The sequence below is a fragment of the Thrips palmi genome, unplaced genomic scaffold (genome assembly GCF_012932325.1).
Source record: "Thrips palmi isolate BJ-2018 unplaced genomic scaffold, TpBJ-2018v1 HiC_scaffold_17, whole genome shotgun sequence".
Classification (NCBI taxonomy): Eukaryota; Metazoa; Arthropoda; class Insecta; order Thysanoptera; family Thripidae; genus Thrips; species Thrips palmi.
Genome location: NW_023144626.1, coordinates 3,880,361 through 3,895,016, shown reverse-complemented (window position 1 = coordinate 3,895,016; position 14,656 = coordinate 3,880,361). Strand labels below are relative to the sequence as shown.

The window sequence follows — 14,656 nt, the reverse complement described above, 5'->3', positions numbered from 1 at the left end:
AAAACAATAACAAACCGATAATCTGATTGGCGCCTCCCATGCAGCAACGCGCGTTTTATAGAGAAGGGGAAATGAGCGGACAATGCGGCACTGCACCGGCCTGGCTCGGCCGGCTCGGCCTGGCTTTGCCTGCGGTCTTCGGGATATTTTGATCGAAACTGTTAAGCAGGTTGGGCGAAACTTCCTGGGTGCGCGCCACACACACACACACACACACACACACGTGCTCACGCGTGCCCGGACGTAGATGAGAGATCCCGTAGAAGGGAACCTGTGTGTGTTTGTGTGTGTGTGCGCGCGCGCGCCTACAGGGCTGCTGCGCTCGGACCTGGAGGCCCTGGGCGCCCTTCCTTTATTGTTGTTGCGGAGGTCCAGGCAGCAAGGACGCTGCCGGGAGACTGGACTGCCTCTGGCCCAGGGGTCATAATGGTGAGATCGCTGCGCCGTAATCGCAGAAAGTCTGCGCGTGTGTGTGCCTGTGTGTGTGTTTGTGTGTGCACGGGAGGGTTGGCGCGGAACAATTTGAATCTACGCGGGATGTCGACGAACACGTCCACAATCAGTGGCCCGTAATTGCCGGTCAATGCGTTGGCACGCCGTTGGCACCGTGCACGTGCAGCGGCACGGCGTCGCGCCGTCTCGCTCGCACTCGCGGGGCGCCCCGTTCGGGGTGCGAGGGAGACGGGGCGCGGTTCGGACTGCAGGGCCCGGCGAGCGGACCACCGGGACGGCGGGCAGCTGGCGGCCAGCGCGGGCAGCGCCACCGGAAGAGTCTAACGAGTCCGTGTCGGCCGGGAGGGCATGCAGGGCGTGGCGTGGATGCGCGCACCGCGGTGGCGGCGGGCCTTCCCTTAAGAGCGAGGAAAGCAGGAACTCAGCCCTCCGCTCACGAGTACGTTCCTTAAATCGGACTCGGGATGCGTGGACCAGAGGCCCCAGGCGACTGCCGCCCGCGCCGCCGCTCGCGTAACCGCAGCGCTGCGTATGGGGCAGTAACTGTCGCCCCGCGTTTGGAGGCTCAATGGTATTTATAAGCGCGTATTGAATATGGAGAAAGCCGGGCCCGGCGCTGGAAGCGGCTGGAAGCGGGGGTGGGGGCCGCCCTAATCAATGGATGGGGATGAGAAATTGCGCACAACGCACGGACGGATGCAGTCGCTTGTTTCCGTCGCACTCGTGCAGTGCGTACCGTGGGGCGCGAGAGAGAGAGAACAACGGTTAACCCGCTGGTAAGTAATCGCGTTAATAAAACGACTGCGAATGTCCCGGCGATATCACAAAGGGACCCGCAGGGCTTTCTAATCCGCGTGAGATAGCCTTGCGAAGGGCCGCGTGCGAACGGAGCCCTTATTAGGAAGGGCTCGCGGGGGATGCCTTTTCTTGGCGTGAAAACCACGAGTGCCTGCGATGTACGGCCGCGCGAACCAATTAATTGATGTGTGTGTGTGTGTGTGTGTGTGTTCTCGCTGTTTACTACACAAAGCGCGTCGCGTCAAGAACAAGATGACCACTGCTGGAGTGCATTCCATGTATACTCGCTGGCGCACTGGAATATGTGGTGAAAGGTGAAAGCAATGGGTCGTTATTCCAGAAAAAGAGCTGCTTGCCGCTCCTTATGGTGGCGTCGGAAATTCGGCCTCGTTCGTTCCCGCGTCGACGCCGTTAGGCGCTGCTCGGCCGCGGGCGCCAATGACCGTGCAGGGCCGAACACGGCGATCGGTGCTCTGTCTCCTTCGCACGGCGATGGGACTTCCCCTCGGGTGCGACGGAGAGCGACTGTGTTCGGAACGAGACTGCAGGTGTGAGGCCGGCCGCTGTTTAGAGGGTCGGCGGAACGGTGTCAGCGGCGCATGCGCCACCCCCGCGGCGCGTGGCCCGAGCAGGCCCGCGGACTTTACGGCGAGGGCCGTCCTAACAAGAGGCTCGTCGGACGCGCTTCCACCTCCAGTAACGACCCAGCAGACGACGCCACGGAGTCACAGCCACGCGACGGCCGCGCTGCCATCCACTCCGACTGTTTTTGTCGCAGTGACCCGGTCTGCGCTCGCCGCTCGGCCCGCTCGGTGCAGGACGGGGCCTGGAAAGACGGCCGGGTCGCACAGTGGGCCGGACGAACAGTCTCAGAGGCCACAGCTGCGAACGCACCTATTGATTCGGTTGCAAACCCTCTGCGTCCTTCTGCGGGTCTCGTTGAGGCCGCGCGTCCTTTTGAGCCGAAAACTGCACTAACCACTTTCTCGAGGCTGTAGCCGTGTGTGGCGCGGGCACGTTCGGCCAGTGAGGAAGTGAGGGAAATCAATCAAAATGCATATCATCAGGGATGCACTTGCGAAACGAGTTAATTCTGCAGCGAAAAGTGACGAGGCCGGTTCTTCATCGGGCCAGTCGCCAACAACAACAGTATCGGGGCGGCAAGTCGTGGCATGTTGTTGTTTGTTGTCTTTAAAACACGTCCTTTACCGCATCGCCTTACCGCACTGTCGGGCAAAAGTTACGGCAATCGCTTTAGGAAGTACTGTGTATGTGTGTGTGTGTTTGCACGTGCGTGACTGCGCAGTGCGCGTCGTGCGATGACACCCAGTCCTTATACAGAGCAGGCTGTCCCTGAGACGTGTCGGCCTGACATTGCCCCGCTCTGTCCTAACCTCCATGACCCCCTCCTCCACCACCTTGCCTCTCGAATGGGAGCGGCCTCGCGCCCGCAGGCCGCGCTACTCTCGCAGAGGGGCATTGCCTTGTGGCAGCAGAAAAAGAAACACAATTAGCAAAAAAAAAACCGCGGGGTTTTAAATAAAATAAAACAATGGGCACGACTCGGATAAAGATGCAGTCGTCGCTCCAGCCGGGAAAATAAATTATACAAGTTTATCGTTTTTTATACCTCATTGACGAGCGGCCAGCCGAGGAAGTGGGCAAAGTAGTTGTGCATCGTCTGACTCGTTTTCGTGTCCGGAGGGCGAACAGGGGAGCAGTGGCGGCCAGTGGAGTCGCTGGGTGATTCATCATGTCACTCTGGATTCGCGGTTCGTTTGCGGCGCGATGCGGCGGCGCCATGCAGCCATGTGGACGCAATCGGGAAGACGACCAAAGGGCGTCGAACTATTTTTGTGTCAAGATGATTTTGTTATGAAACGATGAAACCAGAGAACCGTAAGTACTTAAAAAAAAGTCCCATTTTTTACAAATTTCATTGATCATTTGACTGAGTTGCACACGGCCTTGACTGCGTTTCGGGTCGACACTTTCTCGCACGTTTCGGCCTGTCTTAACTGTCCTGCACTCGCGGCGCTAAAAGTGCGCCGCGCTCGGCGGCCCCGGTCGCACCGGTCCGCGCGACGCGGTGCGAGTGGAGGAGCTCGACGATCAATCAAAGCTCGTTGAACAGTATGACGACGACTGTCGTGTGGAAGCGGAACTGCCCTGCCTGTTCGGCCAGGTGCACACTGCGGCGCCGCCCAGCCGGCGTGTCGCTGGTGACGTGGTGGTCGAGGCCGCCGTCGTGCACTTCGGAGTCTAAAATCCTATTTGGTTTTTGGCCTTTTAATTTAATTTTTTCCACCGGGCCGTACGTGCTCTAGCGACCCATTGTTAGGGCAGGTTAGTAACGCACTGCATTGTATGCACGCGCTTTCGTGCGGGGCGGGGCCGGGCGGGGCGCAGAGTTACCTCCACAGAAGCAGCAGCTGCCGGCAGCGCGGCGTCGCCGCGGACCTCGTGATGTATGCTTCCCTCGGCGGAGATGCAAGACGCGCCGCGGGCTCGCTACGCCGCCGGCTCCTTGCCCGCCTCGAGATTATTGCCAAGTCCGTGCCTCGGACTTTGGGGACAGTGTAGCCGAGTTTGCACCCGAGTGGCAACGAACGACTTTGGTCTACTTGAACGCCGCGATTAGCGCGCTCCTATTGGTTGACAAAAAGCGAGAGTGGGGCCGCGGGGGCCGCTCTCACGCGCCGCACACTTGCCACCTCCATTTCGGGCCGAAAGGGGGGAAAATGAAGAACGGCCGGAGAGAGAAAAAAAAAACGCGACACCGGACTTGCTGCTCTTTACAACCCCGAGAGAGGGGGGAGTTCGGGCGTGCGCGCGAAAACGTCTCGCGGATTTCTACTGACGTCCTATTGCTCTATTCGACGTCACAGCGGCCGCCAGCCACCGTACTCCAAACAGCAAAACATACGTTTTGTCGGACGATTTCAAATCATTGTTTGGCCAAAAAACAATTTTTTTTTTAGAATAATAACTTGTTTACTTATGCTTTTTCTGTCATCATTTTGACCAATTTAAGATTGAAAGCCTTGGATTTGAGAGTGCAGCCTCACGTGCAGTGCCGGACCCGCATCGCTTTCCACTTCTGTCGCTGCATTCCCTTTGTAGGGGCGCGGCGGCGCGTAGGTGGAGTGCGACGCGGCGCTCTCGTCGACCTCGACCCCGCCGGCGACGCGCGCGTTCTCCGCGTGTGCGGCGAGAGTAAGGTTTTTTTTTGCGGCCCGGCTGTGAGATGGTTGATATTCAAATGGGATGGGCCACTCTATCGCCGACTGCCGGTAGATTACGGTCGCTATGGAAGCAGCCGTTGTACTACCTTAGTCATGAGTCCGACCCGCGAGAGATAGATGACCTTCTGCAGCGCCGGGTACAGGGGCGACTGTCAGCCCGCAGTAGTCGGACCGACGCAATGACAGGCGGAGATTCTATCCCCCTCCCCGCCTCGTCTATCCGTCTCTCCCGTCTATCCGGCGCGGTCTCCGGCCGGCACGGCCACCGGCCTCACCCCGTGTGGTCCGGAGGCAGGCTGCCTGGCCGCGGGGCGGGGCTCGCCGGGGTCAAACAGCCAGACGGAGCGGCGCTGCCGACGGAAGCAGCCACACTGTAAATCCAGGCCCGTCCAGCGGATAATCGAAAGTGTGGTGCGGGACGGGCAGTGCGTATCGGACGGGAGTTGCAAAGCAGTTTAGTTGGGCCGGCTGATGGACTGGGAAAGGTCTGGCGGGAAAGACGCACGCACGTCAGCCAAAGACGTGGAAACTCTGGGCACTTCGAGCTCAAACCGAGCGCACGGAGGGTAGATTAAAAGGGCAATCCACTGGTACCATCATGTGTGGGGTCGGAGTCGGCTGGAGGATTGTGAAGCACAAAACGTGCACCGTGTCGCTGCGATTCGGTGGGCCGACGGCGGCCCGTGGTGCCTGTGCCACAGGGCCTGCGCCACAGGGCCGCACGACTGAGCGCGGTGCCGCCATGGTTCCGCCTCCAGTGACATGACGTCCCGATGATATATGCCCGGCCGCGGCGCCGCGTGGCTGACTGACGCCACGGCCCTCGCCTTCCTTGTGCCCTGCAGTGCCCTGCAGTGCGCGCTTCTTGCCGCCTTTCGCCACGGCGAGGCCATTTTCAGCCCCGTTTTCAGCCTCGTAAAAAAGACCCTGCTGAAACTGGTGAAAAGTCCGAAATGTCAATAAATCGCCGCTTGACGCGCGCGCGGAATTCTGCCGGTTTACGAGAGATGCGGTGAGATTGCTGGCCTGCTTCGGGCTGGCACGAGCGCCGCTCGCAGATCCGGTACTCGCTGGCAGTGAGTGCGGCTCCGCGGGCGTCTGCCCCCTGGTCTTGTTCTTTTCCAGGCGCAGGTGCCAAAGCGGTCGCAGTATGCACCGGGTACGGCGCTGCCGATGGCATCAGCGGGCGGCCCGACTCGGTGGGACAGTGACAAGCCTTGCGTAAGTGGACAAGCGTTCTGGCGCTCGGCCAAAAGGTGCGCGGATAGTGCGGTACGGCGACACCTCCAAGGCCTGGTCGGTCCGGTCGGCACGCGACAGCGCGACAGCGCGGTGAGACACGCATCCGGACTGTCGCCGCCACGCCCTTGTGGGGGTTGAAGAAAGCGGGGTGGCTGTGTGATTGAGCCTTCACGGAAACAACAGCGCCACGCCCCGCCACGCCCCCGCCACTCAGAATGAGTTGTAATTAGCCTGGGGTCGCTCCCACAGGGGTAATAAACGTGGCCAGTGCGTAAGTCGGAGCCGCGGGTTCGCGGCTCGGCGGCTTCCAGGTTGCTGGGTGCAAAGGCAGCCCAAGGCGGCCGCGGCGGCCGGGCCGGGGCAGCATGCGGCTCATTCTTGCTTGATGAAGCGGTCGTGACTCGTCCGCCGGGAAGATGCAGGCAATTAGTGCTCCATTTCTTTTCTAGTTTGGGCCCCGTTTCCGGTGGCGAGCTTCCTCTTTGTTGCCCTTCCGTTTTAACGTTTGGCCAGCGGAAGTTTGCCAAAGGAATAAATCGGCATTGAATGAAGTTGAAGGAGAAGAGTTAACTTCTTTGCAGGTAAAACACAACTGTCCATTATTGCAGAAGATACGACTGCCCATTATTGAAGAATATACAACGGCTCATTGCAGAGGATACAACTGCCCATTGACGACCGCTGAGAGTGCGTTTCGGGCTGGCGCTTCCGGGCCCAAGCAGCAGCAGCACAGCCCGCCGCACGCATCGCAATTGTAAAGATGCGCGTCGAGTTTGTTTAGCCATTAATGATGTGGGCTTTACGGCAGCTCAACGGGCGTATTAACGGCGGGTTGCGTCACTCGCAATCCAATAAGGAACAGGCGCGGTCCGGTCCGGGTGAAAGGCCTGGCGTGCCGGGGCCGATTGACGATGATGGAAGGAAATCGCAAATCGATTTTCGGTAAAAGCGAAGGGACGCTGCTTCCACGATGCCGCGTGTTGTGATTAAAAGACTCACCGTCGTCGAAGCGAACAGCCAACAACTGGCAATCTGCGACAAGTGTATCATTGGAGAAGGTCAAGTCGCCGGAGATGATCGGTTTTCCCGGCGCTGCGGCGGAAAGTGGCGGCCATGATGAGGACGATGATGACCGCCGCGAGCAGCTACGACAGGAAAATGGAGGAAAAAAGAAGACAATAGCATTATTGTGTGAAATGATAAATCTGCCGGCCGGCGAGACCCCCTGCTTCTCGCGGCCGTAAAAACGGGAATGGGCATCTCGAGTGGATCGGGAGCGGCGTTAACCGCCATTGTAGCGCAGTGAGGCAAGCGTGTGTCGTGGCGCAGTGGGCCAGCACACCACGACTCGCGATGCTTTTCAACGCCACATCCTCAAATAGGACTCGATTCAAGCACTTGGAGTACGGAAGGATTCGTCGCTCGAAGGGCAGTCCATTGGTACCCTCGTGCGCCAGATTCGAGTGATTTTTCAAGACAGTCAAGCATGAAACGTGCCTGGAGTCATAGCCGAGCACGCCCCGCGTGACACGTCGCGTCACCGCGGGGTGTGCCTCGTTGTGGTGCCCCGGCCCCAGCGCGTGGGCAGCGCGAGTCATTTGCTGCAACAACTTTGTCATTTTACACGCTGCTCGACGGACACTAGTTTTATTCTCGCTGGCGCAAGGCAGGGAAGGGGATTTGAGTGGCGGTGTACTCCGCCCAGGCGCGGCGTGCTTCCGGCAAGGCAAGGCCTCATCAGCAGTGTCGCCTGCCGGACCGTCCGGCCAGACATTTGGCGCGGCAGCCGAGTGGTACCGTTCTCGGCTGCAAACCGGTGCGTTCGACTCGTCGCAGACGCGTGCCGCTTCAACTTGCCTACTCGAGCACGACTTGAACGGTGGCGCGGTGGCTCCCCAGAATGAACCTTGTCGTCGGCTGGACGGCGGGAAGTGCTTACTTGTGCTGGCGCATGGCTGGCGTCAGCCTGCCCTTGGTGCGACTTCTGCGAAGAGTCCGGAATGGGCGCTTGGCTGCACGTGGTGCGTGTTTGGGCGACCTTTCTTGCCGTGTCTGCTGGTTTGGCGGCGGGGCGACGACGTCGGTAGCGGTGCCATCCTGGACGTCTAGCGGTGTTCCTCCGGGAACCCCCGACCTATCCCATCCCAGGCCGGTGCATCTCGCCGCATCCCGCCCCCGCCGCCACTGCAGTCCTTGTAGGGCAGCGAGTCTGGCCAAAATAAAAGCGCGGTTTGAAATTCGCGGCATGAACCCCCGCCACGCGAGTACGTGACCCACGGCCCGTGTGTGTGAGTGGCTGCCAGGCACTGCCAGGAAGCGGACGTGCTTGAATATGGCGCCGCCCAGGCCGCGCCGGGACTCTCAAGGAGGCACAGGGGATGCCTTTCAAGCGGCATGGACGCGCGCATTAACACTGTGTGTGTGCGTGTGACGGTGATGGGTGCGAGCGAGGAGGTGACAGAATTGATGCGAGCTCGTTTAGAACGCACGCGGGCCGGACACGCTGCTGGGCGTGGCGCACAGTGGTTCTCGCCGTGTACCCCTTTCCCTCCCCGCCCCGCCCGGGTGGACCGCTCCATACGGCTCGCCATACAGACAAGCCGCGCGCCAAGTGCACTACACTGCTACCCGGACTCGGAGTGGCTGCGACTCGGGTTTCCGTCGACGCGGCAACGCCGCCTGCGTGACCCCTGCAGCGGTCAGCGCGGAGGCACTGGGTCTCCCTTGACTTGGTCCTTGCCGCAGCCCGTGACGTAGTTCCTGACGCAGTCCTGGAGTAGGCCGCCCCACAGTGGGCCAGAAGACCGGTGAAAAGGCCAAAACTCTAGACGCGTTCTGAGCTCCGTCACTCTCTTCGAGGGACGGACACCGCAGCGGGAGGAAGAAGAAGGAGAAAGAAGAAGGTCGGCAAACGAATGCGGGGCGTCGCTATGGCAACGCCGTGGCGTCGCAGCGTGCTGAACTTTGAACCGACATTAGCGCGGTGTCGCCGAGGCTGCGGCGGCGCCGCTCTCTGTCTCTCTCGCACTCGCGGGGCGGCCCGCAGGGGTGCGAGAGGGACGGGCCGGCGCCAAGGCGAGTCTAATGGAAACGGAGATGACTCCAGATAAGCAATTTGCGACGGACGTGGCGCCTCGGCAATTTCACTATAGGATGCCGCGCTGCTCTGCGGGCTGGCTGGCTGCCTGGCTGCCCGCCTGGCTGGGGTTTTAATTCCCCGGTCGCGGAGGGCGGCGTCGGAGGACCGCCCCATCCCCCGCCCCCTCCGAGTCCTTTCGGAAGCGTTTTCCGCTCGGCTGGGCTCGCCACGCCTGCCTTGGGCCTACACTGGACTGATCCCGCGGCGCCCCCGCGCGAGTGCGAGCGAGACAGCCATAGCGGGCCGCCCGACCGATCGGTCCGAGACGGCGGCCGTTAACATGTTTATACGCGTGATGTAATTTTCGCGCATGCCTCTCCCGTTAGCGTGCATTAAACAGTAGGCGCGTGTCCGTGTGTGTGTCTGTGTGCGTAAGGGGCTGGCGCAAGACGGGGAGCCTCGTATGAGAATCGGCTAATTTGGATTTAATCTGGACGGGGCCCTCTGCCTCGCTCACACGCACTCACACAGACACACACACACTAGCAGCGCGCCCAAGTTGAACAGACTTCGCCGGGCCTTATCGCTCGGCGAGTGCAGCAGGTATTAATGCCGTGGCCGTAAGATTTACACGGTCACGACTCTTGGGCCTGGCGGGCCGCGCGGGCTTGGCCCCGAGTGATTTTGTTCCGTCGAAGCCACGCACGCGTGTCTCGGCGCGGTGCCCGCGGGAAAGCAGAGTCGCCGCCGCGCGGGTGAACTTTGACGACACTCCTGGTCGGCCACCTCCTCGCTGCGCCGCTGCGCGCCGAGCCAGCCACTGCCCTTTGAATGCTCCCTGATTGGCTTGTTCCCCCCACCAGTCGCCGTCGCCGGCCCGATGAGATCTCGCCATCTCTGTCTCTCTCTCATCTGCAATGCTCGCACGTCTTCGAGCCATCCTTTTCTCCCCGTCAGGGTCAATGGTACGGCCACGCCAATTGATAGCTGCTGAGTTGGCAATTTTTTCTTCGCCTTGTTTCCGCTGTGCTAGGTCGGCAACTTGCTCGCATTGTTCTGCTGCGCCGCCTCGCAGGCCTGCGCCTTTTTTTCCATCACAATAATGGCTCGCATCGTTTCGCAATAATTATCGTTTCCGCGCTCGAAAATCCCGCTCGGATAACGCATCCCGACAGTGTGCCTGCGCAGTGCGTGCGAATGGTGCGCTGTGATGTTGATGCATATCGTGTATCGCCTCGTATCTTCTCGCTAGGTTGCCTTTTTTATTATTTTTAAACAGGTGTGCGACGAGCCCAGACCAGGTGGTGTACACACTAGTTGCGCCCGTCGGCTAGCGGGTTCCTTCATTGTCGAGAATCGACGCGTGGGGCAGGTCGCGATGCCGTACTTGCCGGAGAGCAGAAACCTGCCTCTCTCTGTCTCTCTCGCACTCGTGGGGCGTCCCGTATAGGTGCGAGAGAGAGCGACGAAAACTTCCCTGGGAATGAGGCGAACGCCTGCAGCGTAGGCCGTCCCGTCGCGCGCACGAGCGCTCTTGCCCGGCGATTGCCTACGCGCCGGGCGCTCCGAGCTGCAACGCGCGCTGCATTCTCTGGCACGCGCGCCAGGATCTGGCTCACGCCCCGGCGTGGCAAAGTGCGCGGCGTGCCAGCCCGCTTTTGCCCCAATGCAGCGTGGCTGAACGGGCCTTGTTCGCCACACGCACGGTGCATGGCCTCCCCTGGACCCGCGTCGCCTGTCTGGACAGCCGCCAGGCCGTGCAGTGGGCCAGAAGACCGGTGGAGGCGGTCAAAATTCTAGACGCGCTTTGAGCTCCAGAGTCGCTGCATGGAGCTCGAACCGACCGTGTGACCCCACCAATGGATTGCTCTCCGAACGAGGAATCCACTGCTGGGGTCACAAACTCTGTTCGACTCCTGTTTAGCGACTTGCGAGCATCCAACGCGTCTAGACTTCTGGCCCACTGTGTGCCCCGCGTCCCGTGGGAGTGTTTGGGAGGGTATCAATCCGGTTCTGAGCCTCTATTTGTCTGCGGTGGAGCCCCGCGGACGCGCGGACCCGGCCCTCGGCCGCCAGGGCAAGGGATTTCGCTGTGGCCGCGGCGCGCGCTCGCCTGACTCCGCCTGGCTCGCCCGGCTCCCTGGGGGGTCGCGGGTCGTCATGTGAGCAGCATGAACACACGCCAACAAAGGGCCGTATAATCTCGCTCCGAAAAACGGTGTACCGTCTTTAATGGTTCTATTATTCAACAGACATTTCAAAAAAAATTAAGTGGGATGTAGTATGCAAATATTACATTCTCAAAAGAAATGTTAAATTTTCTTTTTGTTAACGATTTGAATCAAAAAGTTCTCCTTGAAATCTCGAGTAAGATTCAGTCAAACTGTCAATTCAGCCATTTTTGCACTGTACAAACTTACCACGAATTAATTTTCAAAAAATGAATACAACCCCTTACTAAAATTTCCGGCTGAAACCCCTTGAGGTCCTGCTGTTACGTCTCAGACTGAGGTTCCCTTGTTGCCCCTCCGCTGCAGGCCATGCTGCCTCGCGGCGCGTAACGGCGACGTGTGTGTCCCCGGGCGCCTGGAGGCTGAAATGGCGACGAACGACACTCATTATCGGCCTGGTTACGCCGCGCCACTGCTTGATGGTCAATTAAAATGAAAGGAGAAAAGAAGAATCCAGCTGGCGTCGGCCGACTGGGCCCAGCCAGGCCGACCGCCCGACCCGACCTGGCTGACCGGCCGACCGGCTGCTGGAGTGACCACCGCGCCTCGCTGCGCCACTGGGAAAGTATTGTACGGTGGTGTGGTCTCGGCGTGGGAACACATCGCGACAATGCACTTGCAGAGCACTTACGCTGCCGCGGGCGCCGCCGCCGGGCTGCTGGCTGTGTCTGCGCAGCGCGGCGGCCGAGCCTCGCGGACCGCTCTCGACTATCGTTCGATACGTTTGATAAGTTGGGCCAATTATTTCACCTTTCAGCTACTCGGCCGGGACGCAGCGACGCAGCACCCACCGCGCGCCGTGTGCGTGCGTGTGTGGAACTGTGTGTGTGTCGTTATTCGTGCGCTTTCTCCTCCACCCATTTTCCTCGCGCTCGCTGTTTTAATTTTCCTAGGGTGGCCTTTTATAAATCTAAATCTAGGTGGTTTAACGGGTCAATTTTTTTTAACGCGGGCTCGGGGCGGCGGCCCGGCGGCGTCCATTCTCACGATGTTGTCCGTCAGCACGACGAGCGGTGGTGCCGGGCGGTACGGTGCCACGGCGGGGGCTCGCTATCAGAACAAGGACTAGTGATCTTGTGCGAAAGAGAGGCCAAACAAACACTGCTATCTGCTTAGGAAAATCGGACGGTCCGGCCCGGCCGGGATTTGAACCCGCGACTTATCTGATCTCGTTGAGAGCGGCGCCGCGACGGACCGGCCGCTTATTTGGAGGCCGGCCTCGACACGCCGGCCCGCGAAATGGCTTTTTTCCCGCTCGGTTATTAGCTGCGATCAATAATAGTGTAGTGAAGTCCCTCTGCTGGACGCGAGAAGGCGGTGTTCCTTCATTTTCCCGGCCCTGCTGCGCCTTGCTGCTGCCTGGTGCGAACAAACAGTGTGCCCTGCGGCAGGACAACACGCCTCGCTCGCCCGGAGGACGCGGTGGAGGTCAGGTTTCTGACCAACCATCAAGCGTTATGAATGGCGCCTTCTTTTAGCGTCCGTGTGAGTGAGTGTGTTAGTGTGAGACCCGCCCTGAAGGTTCGGGTCGCGGTGACGTCACGCCGTTAGCTTGGGCTGGCCGCGCAGATAGCAGTGCGGTACATCACCGGGGCGATGTGAGCTGTGCCGGCCCGATTCGATCCGATCTCATTACCATAGGAAGTGGGCGAGGCGATCCGGACACAGTTTCAGCGGGGGGCGGTAGGTAGGTAGGTTGGTAGTCGGTACCAGCGTGCGCTCCGTAAGGTCACGGGTTCGATACCCAATCGGTTCAGATCATCGATGGCGAGAAAAAATTAAAGTCGTGTGTCCGCCGCGGCGCGCCTTGTCCCGCGAGAGACGTGCGTTTTCCTTGTCCAGCGCGTGAGCGTCGCGTTGATCACGGCGACACTTGGCTTGCTCGGAGGGACATATTCGGTTTCCCAGTAACGAATTCCCCTCCATTAAGCACAGCGGCAGCGGGGCGGCGGCATCTGTATGCATGTAGGTTGGCGAGCGGATCCAGCCGCACCGCGCGCAGCGCCTCGTAAAGACCCGGCCCGTCTCATGCATGGCTTTGGCACATTCGCACTCGCTTCATTTCACGCCGCCGCCTCGGCGGTTCAGGTCTCTGTCTCGCTGCGGACTGATTTCCAGAGAGACGTTGTCGTCGCTCTGTCCCTGTCGCACCCATACGGCGCGCCCCATGAGTGCGAGAGAGACGGGGTGACGAAAACGGCCCACTGAATCAGTCTGCTGCCGATAGCGGCCGCTGCCCCCTCCGCTTTAATTATTTCCACGCGGCGGCGGGGCGGCCCGTTTTCGCGCGCTCGTCTTTTGTCGGACGTTTAGTCGTGTTCCTCGCCCTAATGGATTCCGTTTCGCCCCCCCGTTTGATGACCCTGCAGCCGGCGACACCTGTACACCGTCACAAGTATAAGTAATCCTATTCGGGGTTTTTCTGGTTCTTTCGTAGATTTTTTAGACTTTATTTGTATTTTTTTTTGCAATTTTTTGTAGTAAGTATTCTTTTTTAATTTTGTGCTAGTTAGGTTTTTTCACAAATTTTTGTAGTTAGTTGGTTTTTTTTTGCAGATTATTTGTAGTTAGTTTTTTTTGCAAATTTTTGGTAGTTAGATTTTTTCAATGCAATTCTCTTGTTAATCTTTTTTTTAAATTTTCAGTGTAAGTTTTTTTTTGCCTACTGAGTTAATGGACGCTCCCCGCGGCCTGGCCGGCCCTGGTGGTCCGGCGTGGCTGTCACTGACTGCGCACGCGTGGCGTTGCCCCGTCGTGATGGAGGAGGCCCGGCGAGACGCTTGGCCGCTGGCCGCGACCTGGCCGCTGCAAAAGTACGCAGTGCCGACCTTTGCGCCTCGGTGGTGCACTTGTTGAGCGCGCCGGGCACTCTGTCTTCGGGGCCGTCCATAAAGTACGATGCCTATCTCGGGACGTGTCCTAAATGCGCGCGCGGGATAGAGCCACTCTGTCGTCGGGGCGAATTTAAATGAGGGGAAGGTTTAATGAGGAGGCTGGCAGGCTCGGGCTGGCCAGGGCAGACAGGCAGAATAATCTGCCGGGGCCCTCGGGTTTGGGACCAGAAACGTCACAAAGTTGGTCAAAGAGTGACTGAATCTCCAAAAGTAGCCGTTTTCGCTGATTTTGGGCGGCCACTGCGTCCGATCTAGTTGCGGCCAACGGCCTACCTCGAAGCCATAGTATTCTTAAGACCCTACTCTTTCATGCCCTGTATCGGGACGACGTTGACCACAAGGATTTTGGCTTTGACCGCAACGATTTTCCGACCAAGTTGGCTAAAAAATAGTCGAATTTCGGGAGTTTGATGATTTTGCTGACTTTGGGCGGCCACTGTGTCCAATCTAGTCGCTGTAAAAGGCTTCCCTCGACGTCCTTGTATTCTTAAGACCCTACTCTTTCATGCCCTGTATCGGGACGACGTTGACCACAACGATTTTGGCTTTGACCGCAACGATTTTCCAACCAAGTTGGCTAAAAAAATAGTCGAATTTCGGGAATTTGCTGATTTTGCTGACTTTGGGCGGCCACTGTGTCCAATCGAGTCGCTGTAAAAGGCTTCCCTCGACGTCCTAGTATTCTTAAGGCCCTACTCTTTCATGCCCTGCATC

At 59.2% G+C, this 14,656-nt stretch overlaps 1 protein-coding gene across 1 annotated transcript in view; it reads left to right on the top strand.

Moving 5' to 3' along the window:
• The window catches only part of LOC117643954 (mucin-5AC), a 72,835-nt gene that overhangs the window by 39,138 nt on the left and 19,041 nt on the right, over positions 1–14,656 (top strand). The window lies entirely within an intron of this gene.